The sequence below is a fragment of the Chelonoidis abingdonii genome, chromosome 6 (assembly GCF_003597395.2).
Source record: "Chelonoidis abingdonii isolate Lonesome George chromosome 6, CheloAbing_2.0, whole genome shotgun sequence".
Lineage (NCBI taxonomy): Eukaryota > Metazoa > Chordata > Testudines > Testudinidae > Chelonoidis > Chelonoidis abingdonii.
This window is the reverse complement of record NC_133774.1, coordinates 77976776-77997032: the sequence shown is the minus strand read 5'-3', so window position 1 is coordinate 77997032 and position 20257 is coordinate 77976776. Positions and strand designations below refer to the sequence as shown.

The window sequence follows — 20257 nt, the reverse complement described above, 5'->3', positions numbered from 1 at the left end:
ATTCTTTTATAACAAAGTAGTCATAGTTCTTGGCACATAAAAGGATAAAGAGAATAATGTGGAATTTGTTAAAATAAATAATATACAACAGATTAAAATTAATATAACACGAGATGGGAGACAGAGAATTGGTAGGAGAATAGAGGTCAATGAATAAATCTGTTGATATTGTATATAAGCTGAAGGCAAAGTTTTGATATGTTAGAGGAGGCATTAAGAGTGCTTTACAGCAAAGTAAATAAACTATAATTCTCTTTAAAAGGAAAATCTGCGGAGCAAAGAAGTGGTCAATATATTTACACTAGAGAATGCTCAAAGTTTTGAGAGTAAAAAAAGAACTGTCTTGGGTTTGGAGAAAGGCCAAATGAGTGTCAAAAACAAAAGAATCAGTTAAGGCTTACAGGGGAAAGATTACTGCAGCAAAACAGACTAAATTAATGACTGGAGAAAGGGGGAATAAACAGGGCTTTGGGAAATCTGAGAGGTAAATCTTTGGTCTGAGCCTGTAAGGGCAGAGCTGTTTCGACTCCCATTGATTTCAAAGGACTTGGAGTGTGTTCAGCACTACCATAGGAGCACGCTCTAACTACGGAGGAGAGCAGGGTTAAAGATAATTCTAAAATTATGCTTTTTAAAATTGTATTTAACAAGAAAAATAAGGAGAAGGAGGAAGGGCAATTAGGATCTTGTAATTATTGATCAAAAGCAGACACGAGATTCAGTTGTATAAAGATGAACACTCACATCAACTGTTCTAGATGATCTGCGTACCAGAGTTAAAGGAAAACTGCAATGGAAAAAAAATAGCTTCTATTAATTTACTCTCATAGTAAAACACAATTAATTTAACTAATATTAATATTTAACTAATAATATTTTTAAATTTTGAATCTGATACAATTGGACAGAGTGTATCCGGATTGTTGTCCTGATTGTGTCTATCAGGACAAGAAAATCTGAGCTTCCCAGCAGGACTTGTTGATGGTTCTTTTTCTTCTTTTTCGGAAGGCTCAAAAACTTCTCTCTCTCACCAACAGAAGTTGGTCTAATTCACCCACCCACATTGTTTCTCTATGTCCAATTTGAGTCTAACAGGAGCATTTTATAAAAGTTACCTTTTTCACTTTTTCTTATAGCAATGCCATGAGCTGTTGCCCATACTTTCTGGGTCACTTTGTGGATCTGGTAGTGAGATATCAAACACTTTTTTTCAAGGGATCATCATACAGTGGTCACCATTAAAAAGTCAACGTTCGCCAAGACTTATCACAGTTATTTTCCTTGATAAATAATGTATAATGTCATATCTTAGATACAAGGACCACTATTCCCAGTTGTCTTATATAATGCCTTAACATTTGAAGGTTTCATGTTTAAGGACAACTGAATCTGAAATATTACATTTGTCATATACAGTACACAGAATACAAATGGAATTCTGCGCGGGCATAATGATTTGTTTGCATAGGTTCATTTGCAGGCATAGGGACACATTCATAAACAATATTATCCCAATATTTGTAGTATTCCAGGTATTCCCTGTAGAAAATATATGGAAGTAGATATTGAGTTTACTTTACTAAAGCAAAACTGGAAAACTTGAAAGAGTGACCATGGTAGCAATTTGTTGCGTCTTTGGCATATGCTGACTTAGCAATGATAACCATAGTAGAATATGTCTACACTCTCACATGATATGAAATCCTAAGACAAAATGTTAAATTTATTTATTTTTTGTTTCACCTCAATCAGAGAGAAGTATTATATATCCATGAAATCAGTGGCACCCATTTTACAGCATTCACCCCAAGAGGCCCATTGCTGCTAACTCTAATTTAGGGTCTATTCCTACAGTTGGCCAAAACAAACATTAATGTTCTTCAGTTGGGTTGGTGACTGAGGATAGAAACCATTTTGAGGGCCTGCTTTTCATTTACACAAAGGCTCCTACATACCACTATGGCAGTGTAATGTGTCATTAAAGTGGGTCTGAATTACATTTTACACCAACTCAGAGCATTTACACTCACTTTTTATTGCCAGCGCAGTGTAAAGTGGTTTAGTGTAAATGTGTATCATGCCCTGAGTATTTTGATCTTTCCTCTACATTTCTTTTTTTGTCCTCTGTACTTCATTATAACTTTGGCTACACAGACGATGCTCTAGTTTTATTTTCTGCCTGGGCTGTGTGCAGGGGCTTTAAAAGGAGATATACATAACAAGTTAAAGTGTTTCTCTGCTTGCCTGTATGACAGATTGAGACAACTATACTCCTGCTCCTAACGATTGCATTCAGCATTAAATTCAATGTTTTGGGTGTGCAAGCATTCATATTCTTGCAGTTTCCTGTGATGTTGTGATGACCATTTAAATGTTGTCTACAAAATATAATGCATGCATATTTCATATTTAAATTCCCTCTTCCGGGAGATAGTATCTGCACATTGTATGTATAAGCAACAGAAAGAGGAATATGCAGTTCTGTCTCATATTTAAATTGCAACCAAACATCTCTCTAATGCAGCTTCATTCAACTTGCTTTTCCACCCCCAGTCTCTTCACTCTGCCAAAGATGCTAGCCTTTAGACTTTATTTGGTAGCCTCTCACACAATCATCTTCAACTTATCTTCCATGCCAACTCTAATATTTGGAAATGGCCTCCCTGAGACAGGCCAATACGCTGCTACACTCTTCTCATACATATTTCATTGTAAGACACACTTCTGCCACATTACTTACAGGAAATTAGTCTCAGACTTTAAGACCAGAAGAGACCATCATTATCATCTAGTCTGACCTCCCGAACATCGCAGGCCACAGAACCTCGCCTACCCACCCTTGCAGTAGCTCCATAATCTCTGGCTGAGTTATTAAATGTCCAAATTTTGATTTAAAGACTTCAGGTTACAGAGAATACACAACTTACTATTAATCACTTAATATTGACTTGGTAGAGTGGCAGCTGGCCATATGCACAATAAAGCAAAACATTACAAATACCTGTATGTTGACCAACTTCTTTCCTCCCTCCCCCATATTATTTTATTCTGTTTGGTTTTTTACAATCAAAGGCCTTCAAGGCATCCCGGTCACACCGTAGGCATTAATATAATTAACAAATAATAACCTGATGAGTTGTGTAGTCTCAATTACCTTTGTATTTGTTCAGCATATGTGTATCTCACTGAAGTATTTATTCTTCTTTCCCAGGATCTGTTGTAGTTTAAGGGACAAGATTTCACACATTTCCAGACTATCCATTAGACCTTCATTCAAAACTCCAGTAACTTAAAAGCACTAACTTCCACTAGAATTTATAGTTATCTCTCTCCCTCAATTTGTACCTGCAAGAAAAAAAAATGTAGATTTGCACTAAAATTCTGGTCACCACTAGATAATATATACTGGCTAGCAGACTGTTTCTCTATAGACGTCAGTATCCATTAGCCATTTCTATATATCTTAATTAATGAATACCAAAGGAAAATCTATTTACAGTGTCAACTGTGCTGTCATTGCATGCAGAACAGCAGCATAGATCATTATCTTCCATTATTTTCTTCTTCAGAAATGGAAGTGATCTGAACACACCTGCAAAATGTTGCATGTATGCTGACAATTTGCATTAGTATGATTATAGAATCATAAAGGTTGGAGAGGAAAGAGACCAGTAAGATCATCCCATCCACCTGGCTGCCAATGCAAGACTATTTTCTGTGCATATTTTCTAATGCTTTATGCTGTTTTGTTTAATTTATTCTGTCAAATTGGAGGGTTGAGAGCTATTGCTATTATGTAAGCAATCAGGTTAATTATGCGGGGGGCGAAAGAGGCATAATTTGGTCTTCTGAAGGTCAGACTCTTCATCTCCATTAATGATAGCCAATTTCATCATGTACTGCACTTAGCAAGGACTTCACACTAACTAGATGGCACGTGGCATTTCAAAACATTTATTTTACAAGCAACTGGCCCTGACTGGCTGTATTGAAAACTGTTGGCAGTTTAAGATATAGCCACAAAAGCGTGGTACTGAAGGGCCTGTGCCATAGACACATTGTGCAATCTGAAATACATGTCTTATCAAATCAAAATAATAATAGTCAGATGCAATTGTCTTATCACCAGTGATATTGATCAGTGGATATTTGATACAAAATATTATTTTAACTGTGCTTCCGCTAGAGTACCTGCAGCAAACCCTTCTGATGGATGTACGGGGAAGAGCTGAAGGGCTCTAGAAGAATATTTGGATAGGGTAAATATATAGAAACACAGAAATCAGAGATGAAAAATATCAATCAAATCATTTGGCCTATCTTTGTAAATTAAGTATTGATTAATCAATACAGTATATTTTTAGTGGCTTTTTTCCCTATCTAATTTTAAAAGTCCAAAATCACAGTAATAAAGGGTGTTCACGACTTCTTTTCGCGGATTATTCCACAGTCTAGTAGCCCTCAGTTTCCAGAAGTTTTTCCTGATAGTCAGCCTTAAGTTTTCAGTTACTTCTCTCCATCCTCTGTACATTGCCTTTTATAATTACCCTTTATTTACAGTCTCATAGTCAGTTTTCAGTCCACATAACTACATTTCTCACCTAGCCAAACTGAATTTTCCTATTAAGATTTTCCTGTATTGAAGTCACTCAACTACTTTTGCTACTGTACATTTTAATTTTCTTGGTGTATTCTTGTCTTACCTGGCTGCACATGATGAGAACAACTGACTGTAGGCCAGACTCTACCACAGGGGTTCTCAAACTGGAGTCACGACCCTTCAAGGGGTCAGGAAGTTATTACATGGGGAGGTCACAAACTGTCAGCCTCCCCCCTGAACCCCACTTTGCCTCCAGCATTTATAATGGTGTTAAATATATAAAAAGGTGTTTTTAATTTATAAGGGGGGATCGCACTCAGAGGCTTGCTGTGTGAAAGGGGTCACTAGTACAAAAGTTTGAGAACCACCGCTCTACTAGCTTTACTAATGCTAACTGGTATCTTATTCCAGTGGAACTACTTGGGGGCTAACATGCTACCCATTGTGTGTAAAGATGGCAAAATATGACCCTATTTATAAACATATTTGGAAACACATTAGTGATGCTTATATAGTGTGGTTATGGGCACAACAGAAAACCATTAGACAGTGCAGATAGACAGGCAGAGTGATAGAATCATTTAAGAAGTCGTTCATTTCTCTTTTACTTTTGGACAATTATAAACTTATTGTTTTCCATATTTGATGCATCCAGAGCTAGGTCTGGTTGCAATTTCCACAACTCCTCCTCCAGTGCCAAAAGTCTGGATAGATTTCAACACTGCTGACACCTACACTAAGGAAATATTTGCAACTAAACTATATGTCAACTAAAAACAGAAAGGGCAATGGGCAAAATGTTGAAACAATTATTTTTATGTCATCAACACTCCATGAAAGAGCAGGGAAAATAGTTCCTTACTGAAATACACTTATGCTTCTATTAATTTTTATATTTGACCTCTAGAAAATGGGCACATTAGAAATATAAAGCCAGATTAATTGATCTCGGCTTTATCCACCCATAAACCTGCCCTTCTTCCAACCCACTAGGTAGTTGCTGGATAGAAATATTATTTTCACAACCTTTTAATACTGAACTTGAAGAGTCACAATACACGTCTGACTAACATTTGTCAAAATTAATTGGAAGTGAAACTACATTTCTATCAACATGTAGAGAAGCAGCTCCCCCAGTCCCTGGTAGTAGAGTACAATTGAAAACCACTCATTAGGAGTTAGAAGAATAGGAGTACTTGTGGCACCTTAGAGACTATGATAAATGTGGCACATTTATTTGAGCATAAGCTTTCATAGGCTACCGCCCACTTCATCAGATGTGTAGAATGGAACATATAGTGAGGAGATACATATATATACACATATAGAGAACATGAAAAGGTGGGAGTTGTCCTAGGACATCTTTTCATGTTATTTGTATGTGTGTATATATATCTCTGCACTATATATTCCATTCTATGCATCCGATGAAGTGGGCTATAGTCCACCAAAGCTTATGCTCAAATAAATTTGTTAGTCTCTAGGGTGCCACAAGTACTCCTGTTGTTTTTGCGGATACAGACTAATATGGCTGCTACTCTGAAACCTGTCATTAGCAGCTGACTCCTTTGAGTCCCAGAGACAAAAGGAAGTTTGGTCATATTCTCTGATGCTTGTAAGCAATCTATTCAGCACACATTTAGCAGTGTGGGAAATGCCTTCTCTGATGAACTAAATGTCTTTCTCCACATCAACACTGAGCTTGCTAAGGTGGGAGTTGCACTTCCTTCATTTCTAGTCTTCTTACTATAGATTGACAAACATCACAATATATCTCTATATCATTATATCTGCGCTATAGGTTCTGATAGGTAGTAATATCTGTCAAGGGAAATAGCAGAGATAAATCTGGTCAAATGTGATCTTAGCAGAGCTTTGCCAAGTTTAGCGATTTCAATTTCACTGGGGTTCATCCAAATCCTTTCTCCAATTTAGGGCTCAGGTAAGTTTTCATATACTGAGACTCTAAGTTTCATGCTTGAAGAAACTGCCAAACTCAGAGCAAAACTGCCATGATTTTTCTGGCTCTGCAAGAAAACTCCAGAATTTCACATGATGAACAGTCCCAAACCACAATCACAGATCCTTCTGAACTCAGGGAACTTTAGATCTGAATTACAAAAGGTTGTTCATGCTCAACCCTAACTTCTACCCAATCCATAAATAGATCCACATTTAGTAAAATGATAACATTAATTTATCAAAAAGTTTGCAAATCCCAGTAAATCTTTGGGTGAACTTGATCCAAATTCTGATTTGATAAAAGCAGGAAACCTGGTACAACTTACCTGGTTTTATTATGGAACTTTTACACATTTCACTTTCAAAATCTTTTTGGGAACATTTTTAATAGAAATCATTAATATTTTGTTCTCTTAGTGCTAAATATACTTTATGTGTATATATATGTATCCTGCAAAATTAGTTGATGTTCATAACAAAAATTAAACAATTCTGAAAAAACAAATGAGAAATGGTATCTAATTTTGAAGAAGTTAGGCCTGGTTGACCTGCAGATCTTAGTGTGAACTAAGAAATACACTTCTTTAAAAGCAGCAAAGAGTCCTGTGGCACCTTATAGACTAACAGACGTATTGGAGCATGAGCTTTCGTGGGTGAATACCCACTTCGTCGGTTGCATGGCCGACTTCTGTAAACATTTTAACCTTCAGTTCATTAAATGAGTGTTGCCTGGCGACTCTCAGTATGTTCATATTATATTTATGGAATAATATAGATTCCTGGGAGTCAGAAAATAATACCTACAAATTCCTGGAAATGTATCAATGTTTGTTTAATTTATATAATTATAATAATAATTTGAACATCTTATTCTGTCACATGTTCTTTAATTTCACAGAAGTCAGATCCTGCAGAGTCCTTCAGGCATAATTTTCATTAAGGTCAATGGGAATTTTGCTTGAATAAGGACTGAATAAGGACTACAGGATTTGGTCCCGTAGCTTAAATATTAGTATGGTTCTGACTGTACAGCTTGAAGTCAACTAGTTTCTGTGTCGTAAACCTTTTAAGCAATTTCAGTTTTACTGTTTTTATAGGATACTCCACCCTAGGATATTAGAATCCTACATAAAAAATGTATTCTGCCCAAATTCATTGGGCTTCTGCATCAGTTGTCATCTGAGTTTGCTCCACTGGTTGACTTCATGCATCTATTTTCAGTATTGTGTATCGGAATTTGGAACTTCAGGTTTTCATACCATGTCTTCTTGTTAATCTTCCTCTTCTGTGCTCAACAAAAATAAACTGAAAGTCTTCTCTGTAAGACATGGGTGGTTTTTTTTGCAGTTAATAAAGAATATTTGCTTCCTTTAGCCACTTTTTGTACCAGTATAAAATATTCTTTTTACAAAAGGAAAAAAAACCTACTGAACAATTAATACAGTTTAGTATGATCTGTACTATTTTTATTCCTGGTTTCTTCTTTATAACAGCCTTTTTTGGTTAGATATTTCTCCCTTCTCTGCGCTTCTCAAACTTCCCTCTCATTACAAATTGAAATGGGCCTGAGCCACAAAGTCCAGATCCATCTCTGAACTTACACAAGGTTTTGGGAGTGTTCAGATCCAGAGGTTTGGATTGATGCCATCTTTTATAACATCTACAGAAACTATGGGAAAATTCCTGACCCTAATGAAGTTAATGAAAGTTTTGCCATTGACTTCAGTGAGGCCAGGATTTGACATCATATGTTCAAGAAAGAAAGTGATTTCTAAATATGAAAACTCCCCACCAATCTCCTATAAACTTTGTATATGTAATATTTCCTTAGAAAAAGTTTTTTTTTATTAATTTGCTTACAGTCAGTCCAATATAGTTCTATGGAATTATGCTCTCCAAATAAGTAAAAAATGTTTACTCTATTTCTTAAGATAAATTTAGTGCTATCTAAGTTAAACTATGAACCACTAATACAAGAGCAATATGAAGAAATATATACTGCAAAAAGAAAGGGTTTTAGGTTGCTTTCCATATGATCAGTGCACAGCAATTCTCAACAGGTGTATTAACTAGTTTGTTTTATAAGGTCAAAGATGACAGTTATATTTTGAAGCTATAGGGATGAACAGGTAAAAGGACTCTTAATAATGCAAAACCAGATGTCCTTACAGAAAATTACAATAGCTTTGAATCTGGGAGATCAATAATCTTTAGTGACCTAGTTAAAAGGAAAAGGAAGTAAAAGACCAATTTAAAGAGTACATCTTCAAACATAATTTAAAAAGCATGTGTGAGAAAAAACAAGTGGGCTTGGTTTAAACTTATTACACTGACAGTATTGAGAATGACACTTGAAAATACTCAAGTGTGGTGCTATGTATTATAGCAGTTGTTAAGAGTCTACTTCTGAAAGACATCCAATTGTGTCCTTTTGGAAACAATATTTTCCCCTGTTAAGTGTAATCTTGTTGAACAATTTAGCCATCATATGTTAATTAATAATACAAAATCTTTTAAGACAAGAGTACTAGAATCCAGGTTAAATTTAGACTATATAGTTCGTCTCAGGGGCTGAATCAGAACTCAGGTTTGGATTCAGCTCTGCACTTTTATTAGCTAGCTGCTAAGATTGTCTGCTTTTACAATTATTCTGCTACCTTGAATAGTGGAAATATGAGTTCAGCTGCTGTCAAGGGATATCTATCAAATTTGATCAAAATCTAACACAAACAGCTGTTCAGATCTAGGAAATTCAAGGGGTTTAGGTATGAGCATCTGTTTTTAGCCCATCTTCAGAATCAAGTTGAAGATACTGTAATCAGAGTCTCCCTTGGAAAAAGTGACATTTATATTGCACCTGAGCAACCATGTTTCTTGGAAGAGTGCTTTTATTCCAGTAGAAAAGTACTGTAACGACGTCTTTAAGAAAACAGTGTGCATATTAACAGAACACAAAAATGTAAATAGCATTACCCAGTGAGTTGTAGGGCTTTGATATTTAGGGGAATGTTTTGCCTTCTGAAATATATATTCATCTATTTTACTTTCTTGCTCTTAAAGATTGGTATTGTCTTCACTACTTAAACAGAATGATCCAATGATGATGCATTATTACATGATAGCTCAGCTATATGTCTTTGAATTTTCACATCTGTTAGGTGGCTTATTCCTTCACCCTCTCACTTCCCTGGTTCTTCTCGCATGAACAGAGAGCAACAATACCTGAAGTCCAAAGGCGCAACCAATTCGATGTTTATTGGGGTGAACTTCCAGCAAGCATGATTCCAGTTTCCCTTCTTAGTCTTCCCCTTCCCAGCTCTGATACCACAAAGCCTTGCCTGTGTCCCTGTTCCTGTTCCCATCCCCTGTTCCCATTCCCCCTTTAGCAAAACATGATCCCAATTCCCCAATCCCCAGTCCCTGTTCCCATTCCCCCCCACTTTCTGATTGACTGCAGACTATATAGTAAAACCTGAGTTTTGCTTAGCTATTCCTTAACCAATCATTTTACTGAAATTTAACTAGCCAGTCCTAACATATTGTAACATGGTTATTTAACCTGTTATACCCCACCACCTTAATTGGTTTACACCCAACAAAATTAATTATACAGTAGACAGAAACAATTACAGAACCAGACAGAGACTATGCAAATAAACATACAAAACAATACAGAAGTGAGTATTTTACAACTACTTCTATACAAACATAAGGGTTTTCCAACTGTGTCTATTGATAAGTGAGTTCTTGCCCGACAGGATACTATTAAACTAAGTTTCCTTTTACATCTTCTAGGCTCTTCCCTTTCTCTGGAGGTGATAGGAATATCAGGACAGGATTGTATTCCTAATAGCCCAATAGCACCTTATTTCAATGTGACTAGTTTGGAATGTGAGGATGTGATACACTTCCCAGTTTATGGCTGCCTCACTACATCTTAGCTGAAGGCCTTAGCTTGTCACAGTAAGAGAAGGTCATTTACACAGTGATCTTTGATTCTTTCCTTTATACCTCTACAACTAGCTAAGTGATAAGAATACACCTACATTCTTAAAGTATAGGCCTTTGCAGACAGGCCTGAATATCTATATCCTAACAACATCTTTCAAGTTTTTTGTCTTTCTTTCATATGAAACAACACAGAAGCATTTTCAATTCTGAGCTTATAATAGCCTTAGTGGTTAATATTTTGATCTATAAAACACATAATAAATAGAGGCTTGATTATGATTAAGCACACATTCAGATAAAGAATAATAATAATATGTTCTGCTCTTGTACGGTAACGTGATCCCAAATGGTTTTTGTTCAAGATACACAAGCTACACTGCTTGAATGTGTTTGATTGCATTAAAATGTTTGCCACGGTAGTGACTAGTTGCTGTCAAAACATTTTACACTAGACATTCTGAAGTCTCAACAGGAAAATGAAGCACTGATTAATTTAGGTAACTTTTTCTTCCAGGCTTTTGGAAATAAATGTTAACTATCAACCTCTTCTTTATCTCTCAGTAAAAATGTCTTAATGCCTTAAGTATTATGAATGCTGAAGCACCCTGGTTTCTGTGTCTGCAGTCTGTTTTAATTTCTTATGCTTATTCAGTTCCTAAAATGTAGAGGCAAAAACTATTCAGAGAATTGTCCTTTCTACTAATGGTTAAGACCCAGTTCCAGAAAATCTTCCTCACGCCGAGTAGGACTATCCATGTGAACGAGTGCTACTCAACCTAATGGAGGGAGCCGTTTCTCATTCCAGCTGAAGCTGGCTGCCCCGGTCACTGCTCTGTGGAGTGTAGCAGCTGCCTAAGAGAGAACCTAGCTGGGAATGGGGCAGCGGTGGATGGTCTGGCCTGGCTGCCAGGGGCAGGGCCAAGCAAGCCAGAAATGTGCCGGGGGAAGAGAGACACAGAGCAGCGACTCCCAGAAGAGCTGGCCTGAGAAGTGGCTGGTCCCATCCCTTCTGCTACCCACATGGGCCTGGCTGCCAGGGACAAGGACTGCGCAAGACCAGGGAGGTAGGTGAAAGCAGAGGAAAGACAGAGCACCTCTCCTCCTGTCCCCAAACAGAAATCTAGCGGTGGCACTTGACCCCAAATAACCCCCTTTGCATAACCTATGACCCTAAACCAAGGCAGGATTCTGAAACTAGGCATTCCCCCAATCCAGCAGGCATTCTCTAAGCCTACTGACCGAATTGTACCTTACATAAAGGACAGCCAGAAGTAACCAGATTGGGAATTTTCCAGGTCGGAGCTTGTCTGTCTATGTGTCCTCCAGAATATCCAATGGTTAGGGCACTCACTGGGGGAAACTCTTTTCAAATCCCCACTCTGCTTGATTTGGAGCAGGGACTTGAACTTGGGTCTCCTATGTCCCATAGAGTGCCCTAACTCCAAGGCTATGGGGTATTTTAGGACAGTCACTCTGTGAATCCTTTCTGTTGAAGCTGTTCCACTTTGTATATATAATTAAATCCTGAGAGGAGAAAAGGACTTCCTTTGGGCCTCTCACTGCCTCTGTGGGATGAGACTTAGTACCCGATCCTCTCGTTGCCATTTCCGGGCTAGCTTAGGTGGTTTCCCTGGTATTTGTGAATCTCCTTTGGTGCCTAATCACACATTGCATAGGGAGCCTGGGGTTCCAACTCAGGACTGAGGATTCCACAAGGCAGCAGTTTGTCTAAAAGTTAGTGCTGCAATGCTGAACACTGTGACACCATTTTGTGCATCTTAAGCCTCACAACACTGAGAGGAGCAATGCCTATGACCTTTACAAATCTGGACCCTAGGCATGTTTGAAAAAAACTTTAGGCATCTACCTGCATCTTTGGGTAACTTTTAAATACATTTTAAAATCTACCCCAAATTCCTCAAATCAGCTGAGTCAGCATAGTTCATTATAGACATCAAGAGGATGTACATTAGGGATCTCAAACTCAAATCACCAGGAAGGCCATATGAGACCTAGTACATTGGTCCATGGGCCGCAACACTGACACCCCCCCCCCCGCTGCCTCTGACCCCGCCTCCACTCCATCCCTTCCATGAGACCCACCCCTGCCCCGCCTCTTCCCACCCCACCCTGCTCCATTCCAACCCCTTCCCCAAAGTCTCCACCCAAACTCTGCCCCCTCCCTGCCCCTATTCCAACCCTTTCCCCAAATCCCCGCCCCTGCCCCACCTCTTCTCTGCCTCCTCTGAGCGCACAGCTCCCCGCTCCTCCTTCTCTGCCTCCTGGGAAGTGCTAAGCACTGCCAAACAGCCGTTTGGCAGCAGGAAATGCCTAGAGGCAGGCAGAGGAGCAGGGATGCGGTGCACTGGGCGGGCGCCAGGGGAGGGGACCTTGGCAGCCACAGGAAATAACTGACGGGGGGAGCATGGTTGGCTGGAGCAAATAACTCCATGGGCCACGTATTTGAGACCCCTGACGTACATGAATTCTGCAAATTTGGACTACAAGGACCATTTTGTATCATATGTATCTGTCTAAATCTCCAGAATTAGTGGTACTTTGCGGCAGTTTTTCCTTCCAGAAATGTAAGGATTTCAACCACTCTTACCTCTTTGGATGCCCCAACATTCTGCAACAATCCACTAACTAAGAAGTTGCTAAAAAACGTTATATAAATACATACACATATACATACAAAGAACTGCAAGAGGGCACCAAGTCTAAAAGTGGGCATTGAAAACTGACTTAAATAAAAGACTTTCAGAACTAATTATTTGCCTAGAGATGGCTCCATTTCCAGTATAGAATTGACCTTTCTATTTTAAACTTTTAGCTCAGGGGAATAGCTGGACCACACAAAAACAGCGAATAAATCTAAATCACTGCAATTAACTGTATTACTGGGCTTTTATTAGTTGTTTCTACACAGCAGTTTAATGGTACTGTCCATTATGTTTTTCTGGTGTGCATTCTGGTAGCCAAACCAGTATATATGGTTTATTAAGTTTTGCTATCAGTTACACCCATCTACACAGAAGTAAGTCTACAGAAGTAAAAGATTGTGGGTTTATCCTAATGCCATGGGCAGCAGAATTTGGGCACTTCTATGTGCGCTGACCTCTATTTTGAAAGGTGGTGAGTAATATTTGTTTCAGCATCTTCTGAAATATGCAAAAGCTCTACTAATAAAGATCTGTAAACAACGTTATTTGTTGCTGAGAACCATAATCTCTCTTGCTACGTCATCTTCCTGATGACACATGAACTGTTTCTTGTAATTCAGACTAAAGCGGTCTATTATCTTTATTATTTATGCATTATTAACAAAGAACAACAGCTCCACTGGCACCCAGGACTTCCTACTCTACTGTATTTGTCCTTATAAAACTGTATGTGTGCCGAGAGTATTAGATAGGTGCAGTTGGTATATTAAAATATCATACAGCTTTCTCTAGAGTTGGGCAAATAAAGAAGAAAACATATTTGTAAATATTAATTCAGGTTATTTAAGTTGCATTTTTCTCATTTATTTGCAGACATTCAGATGAACAAGTGTTTAGTCATAAGAAAGCAAAAAATGTCATAAACAAGGCTGCAAATGTTATTGTGAGAATATTCACACCAGAAATTCTTTCATGACTATTTTGAAATACTATTATTAGCACGATACAGTAGTTTAATTAAATAATTATGGATGTAGATAATTTGCAAACATAAAATGAGAATCCTCTAGTTATAAAACTCAGGTCACCTAATGGGGTAACACACAAAACAAAGGACTGAAAGAGCTTGGCTTGTTGAGCCTAACCAGAAAACGGCTGAGGGGAGATACAATTGCCCTCTACAAATATATCAGAAGGATAAATACAAGGGAGGGAGAGGAATTATTTAAGTTAAGCACCAATGCGGACACCAGAACAAATGGATATAAACTGGCCATCAAAAACTTCAGGCTTGAAATTAGACAAATGCTTCTAATGATCAGAGGAGTGAAGTTTTGGAACCGCGTTCCAAGGGGAGCAATGAGGACAAAAAACCTACCTGACTTCAAGACTGAGCTTGATAGGTTTATGGAGGGGATGGAATGATGAGATTGCCTACAATGGCATGTAGCTGATCTGCGACTGCTAGCAGGAAATATCTCCAATAATTGGTTACGGGACAGTACATGGGGCTCTGATTTATTACAGAGAACTCTTTCTTAGGTGTCTGGCTGGCAGGTCTTGTCCACATACTCAGAATCTTAACTCATCACCATATTTGGGATTGGGAAGGAATTTTCCTCTGGGTCAGATTGCAGAGGCCCTGGGTTTTTTTTTTTTGCTTTGCTCTGCAGTATGGGGCATGGGGCACTTGCAGATTTAAATTCGTGTAAATGGTAAATTATCTGTATCTTGAAGTCTTTAAATCATGATTTGGGGACTTAAGTGACTTAGCCTGAGGTTAGAAATCTATTACAAGAGTGGGTGTGTGAGATTCTGTGGTCTAAAAAGTGCAGGAGGTCAGACTAGATCACGGTGGGCAAACTTTTTGGCCAAGGGCACTTCTAGATAGGGAAATTGCACGCAGGGCCATGAATGTAGGGCTAGGGGAAGGGATTGGGAGGGGGTGCAGTGTGCAGGAAGAGGCTCTGGGCAATGGGTTGGCATGCAGGAGAGGGTGTGGGGTGCGGCAGGGGGCTCAGGGCAGGGTGTTGGGGTTCAGGAGGTGTTCGGATTGCAGGCTCCAGCCCGGTGCTGCTTACCTTGAGAGGCTCTGGGGTGGCAGTGGTGTGCAGCAGGCTCTCTGCTGCTCCCGGAAGTGGCTGGCACCACATCCCTCTGGCCCCTGGGGGAGAGGGAAGGCAGAGAGCTCCATGTGCTGCCCTCCCCTGTGGGTACCTCCCCGAAGCTCCCATTGGTTGCGATTCACTGCAGCTCCCACTGGCCGGGAACAGGGGAGCTTCGGAGAAGGTACCTGCAGGTGAGGGCAGCACTCGGAGCCCTCTGCCCCTGCTATCCCTCAGGGGCCACAAGGACATGGTGCTGGCTGCTTCTTGGAGCAGCATGGGGCCAGGGCAGGCAGGGAGCCTGCCTTAGCCTCTTGGTGCCACAGGGGTGGCAATCCCATGGCTCGATCAAAGCCCTGATGGGCCAGATCAGGTCCACGGGCTGTAGTTTGCCCATCCCTGAACTAGATGATCATGATGGTCCCTTCTGGCCCTAAAAGTCTGTGAGTCTCTGTGACTTAGGTGACCAACTCTACAGTGCAAATGACAAATCTGTGAATATTCATAGCAACTTATCTATGAGTCAACCGTCAACTAAAATTGTATGTGTGAACTAAGGCCGTGACTCAGCTGTGCTCTGAGATCTCATCTCTTGTTGACACCTGTGGAACTGGGGGGGTCTTCCCCACGTCACAGGATCAGGCCACTTTTCGGTAATGACAAATAACTAATACATTCATAAATATCACAGTTACTATCAAATAGGGCTAAAATTGATTTGATTTTTTTTGCAGTGAATCATTCAATCAGCAACTGTGGTTACCCATGGCTTCACAGTTTTAAGTGAGACAGAACTCAGATCTGTCTTCTCCCAAAGCCCAGGAACTTTATCACCTGTTGCAGTAATAGGGCTTCAGGCACACACTTCAGCAGTTCTATCATTTCATCCATAAGAAGGGGTGAAGCATATACACATTTGTTAGCACGTTAGAACAGAGCATGAGTACTAAGCTATTTACCCAAATTCAGCTGTATATTATTATTTTTGAAAGAACACTTTTCCCCTACTCAACACTTAATTAGTATGTTCTTCATGAGCAAAGGGAATAAAGAAAAGCCTGTTTAGATTAAAGCTGATCGTTAAAGTAAGAGAATTGATATCACATGCTTTGCTTTTTCTCTTGAAATTACACACAGGCTAGAGGATTATGAAAAAAAGGAAAATATATATTTTTATTCAAAACAGCTCTAGAATCAATGTGCTCAATGACTTGATAACAAAATAACCCATTAGACAGATACAATGACTGTTCCTAAATGAAAACCTGCAGATGATTGTAATGATCAATCTCTCTTACCCCTTAGGTTCCCAAATTCCTCTTGACCAAATAGCGGCATCTTTAATGGCCTGGTGAGTATGTTACACTGTGAAAAAAATCATTTCTGGATGAAGTGAATCACTTGACAAGGGGACTGTGTGTAATTTTGGAAAATCATGAACATTAGAATTATTCTCTGAGTTCCTAGGCAGCTGAATCTTCATCTGCTACAACATATTATTACAGAAAAAAACCTGTACCAATTATATAATTTCCCATTCGTTCATGTGACTATCAAAATAACCTATGTACTGAAACTAAGAGTTAAAATACCTCCTCTTCTTCTTTTCCATACATATTTGCCATATAAATATGCTTTATAATTTTACAAATTATAATATTTATATTAAAGCTTTCAGTCTGCAAATCGTTACGATTTAACATGGCAAAACAGTTGCTATGTTTTGGTTCCATCTTTAAATCCTTTTTTGGGGTAATGAAAACCATCTAAAATAAGTGACTGCAAATAACACAAACAACACATTTATTTAGAAAAATAAACTGAAAATGCTGTTTGTTTGTCTTTTACATTCCTCCATGAAGCATAGATAAATGGTTATAAAAATTACTATATGTCAAATACATATTACAAATGACTTTTTTCTTTCATATTTTCTAGGAGGATACTGTCAATGTCCAGCAGGAACATTCTGGGTGTATAGTTCAATAGGTTCAATCTCTTGGCTGTTACTATGATATAAAATGAATTTTATTAAAAAAAATATTAGATCCCTTTTTAAATCCACTTTATCACTTCGATGCTTTTTTCATATACATATTTTTTTAATCTTAAGAAGGACTATTTTCCTGTGGAGAGAAATCCTCACTGTAAGAGAGCATTCCTTTTCTTCAGCTTTTTACTTTTTAATTCCTTTTGGACCCCCTGCAAGATACAGCTTGTTGCAGTCTAAAAATCTCATGGGGCCATCTGTGCAAATGATGGCACACATCATTACCCTGAATGGAAGTGACAGTGCAAATATTAGAAGTGCATTGAGATGCAATCTGTAACAGCTAATTTTTTTTCTTCTGATTTGGGTGGAGAACAGGAGACAACATTCTTTCAAGCATTTTAGCATCACTGATGCTACGTTCTTCTATGGCTTTGAATATGTACAAGGGATGGCAGAGGTCTTCTTTCCCCACAAATAGCAATATTCCTCTGTTGTAGTACATGCATTGCTTTTCCTGCAATCACTTAAGTGCTTCATGTTTCCTTTTGGCTACATATTTAAATATTTTTTGGATGCTGGCTGGACTGCATGAAAAATTGATTTATTGTTTGTTACTCTAATTGCTCAGTACTGAACTCCTCAAGTGTCAGGCTTGGAGACAGTTGTTTCTGTAATGGGGCAAGGTATTTAGTCCACTTTATTCTTCTTTACGAGTGAGTAGAATTTAAGGCTGTGGCTTTTGTCAGGGCTCAGCTCATAGCTGTCAGATCTGAGGCAGATGGTTTCATGCAGATTACACCAGTAATTAGTTGTGCTCTGACTCTAAGGGCTTCCATGCTCCAAGGAGGGTCAGGTTACTTTCATCAGAGCTGGCCAGCAAGAAGTAACAATGACGAATCCAACATCAAAGAAAAACTGATATGCCCCCAAATGTAGATATTCCTTCCAGCCTGAAGGAGCTGTCAAAGAGAAAACAAAACAGAAAACAAAACTTTAAAGACACATAGTTATCAGCAAATAAAAACCATAAGAGGGAAGAGTTTCATTTAACATTTTCATTTAATTAAGAGTCCACATAATTCCAAATTCTTAAAGCATTGGGTTGTTTGATGATTGTACCTCCCTACTGATACAGAAGCAGATCCTCTGTTGGTGTAAATGGGTTTAAATATGTGCCTCCCCATTACCCCCTCCTCCCCTCCTCCAAGGAGCTTGCTGCTCCCCACCACCCTGGCCCCGACAAGAGCTTTCTCTTTCCTGTCCTCTGGCAGGAGCTTGCTCTTCCCTCCCCACGATCCCAGCAGGAACTCCCTTTATCCCCCTCCAATGCCCTAGGAAGGAGCTCGCTCTTCCCTGCCTCTGCAGCCCCAGGGTCGGAGGAGTTCTGGGCCCTTGACAATTACTGGGGAGGCCTGTGCCCCTGCTTGTTCTCCCTTGTGCATGCCCCTGAAACCAATGACAATATTTTACATGCCCAGAACGTAAATGAGAAGCTTTGAAAGTAGTGTAGTGAGAGGGTAACAGAATGCCCTCTTCAACTATAGTGCATTTAAAAAAAACAAACTCTTAATATTGAAAATTAAGAAGCAAAAATCTGTGATCTTTATTGAAAAGAGAACTTTAAATATTTTAAAGTACCGCTCAGAAGTCAAACTAAATTTAGGAAGGAGTCCAACTCCTGCTTCTTAAAATTTAGCTTTGGTACAAAGTTAGGATTTTAAAAAATCTATTAAATAATCCATCATTGTGGTCCTTTTTTCCCAGGCTTGTTTCCATGATAATGTACGGCTGTACATGTCATGAGAAAGAATGATCTGCGAGGCAGTGCAGTCTGCATTTAGCTATGTATCACTGAACCAGCTAGAACACCTCCTACCTTACTAACTCTCTAATATTAAGTCTGATACTGATTCAGTGGAGAGGCCCAGCTCAATTATTAGTGTTTTCTGTAAAACCATGAATATTACTGTGTTCAGAAATCTGCTATTACTTTGTTGAAACATTTTGTATGAGTAGACCTTCAAAGGGAATTTCAAATGCCCCAAAGATAGTTTTATCAGGTTATTTTCTTGTTGTAGGGATTTCCCCCATGCATGGTTCCTTCTATGGGAAACAAGTCTAATGGGAAAAAAAGTTCGAGAGTTGGCAGTTTTTCAAAGAGACATTATTAAGGGCACAAGAGCAAACTATCCCACTGCACAGGCAAGAGACCACCCTGGCTTCATCTGAAACTCAAAAAAGAGTCCCACGAAAAGTAGAAACTAGGTCAAATTACAAAGGATGAATATAAACAAGTAACAGAAGTATGCAGAGACAAAATTAGAAAGGCTAAGGCACAAAGCGAGATCAAACTAGATAAAGACATAAAGGGTAACAAGAAAACATTCTACAAATACATTAAAAGCAAGAGGAAGACCAAGGACAGGGACACCCTTTACTCAATGAGGGAGAAAAAACAATAACAGAAAATGTGCAAATGGCAGAAGTGCTGAATGACTTTTTTGTTTCAGTTTTCAGCAAAAAGTTTAGTAGCAATTGGACATCTAACAATGAATGCCAGTAAAAATGAAGTAGGATCAGAGGATAAAATAAAGAAAGAACAAGTTAATATTACTTAGACAAGTCAGATGTCTTCAGGTCACCAGAGCCTGATGAAATACATCCTAGAATACTTAAGGAGCTGACTGAGGAGGTATCTGAGCCATTAGCGAAAAGTCATGGGAGGTGAGACAGATTCCAGAGGACTGAAAAAGGGAAAATATAATGCCAATCTATAAAAAGGGGAATAAGGACAACCCAGGGAATTACAGACCAGTCAGCTTAACTTCAGTACTTGGAAAGATAATGGAGCAAATAACTAGGCAATCATATTGCAAACACCTAGAAGTTAATAAGGTGATAAGTAACAGTCACCACGGATTTGTCAAGAACAAATCATATCAAACCAACCTAATGGCTTTCTTTGACAAGATAACAAGTCTTG

General features: G+C 38.8%; 1 protein-coding gene across 2 annotated transcripts in view; it reads right to left on the bottom strand.

The window, feature by feature from the left end:
• Positions 1–17017: 17017 nt before the first annotated feature.
• Positions 17018–20257, bottom strand: part of PRR16 (proline rich 16) — a 259929-nt gene continuing 256689 nt past the window's right edge. For both annotated transcript variants that reach the window (XM_075067516.1, XM_075067517.1), the window contains one exon: positions 17018–18233. The gene's annotated coding sequence lies outside the window, so the exon portion shown is untranslated. The remainder of the gene's footprint in view (positions 18234–20257) is intronic.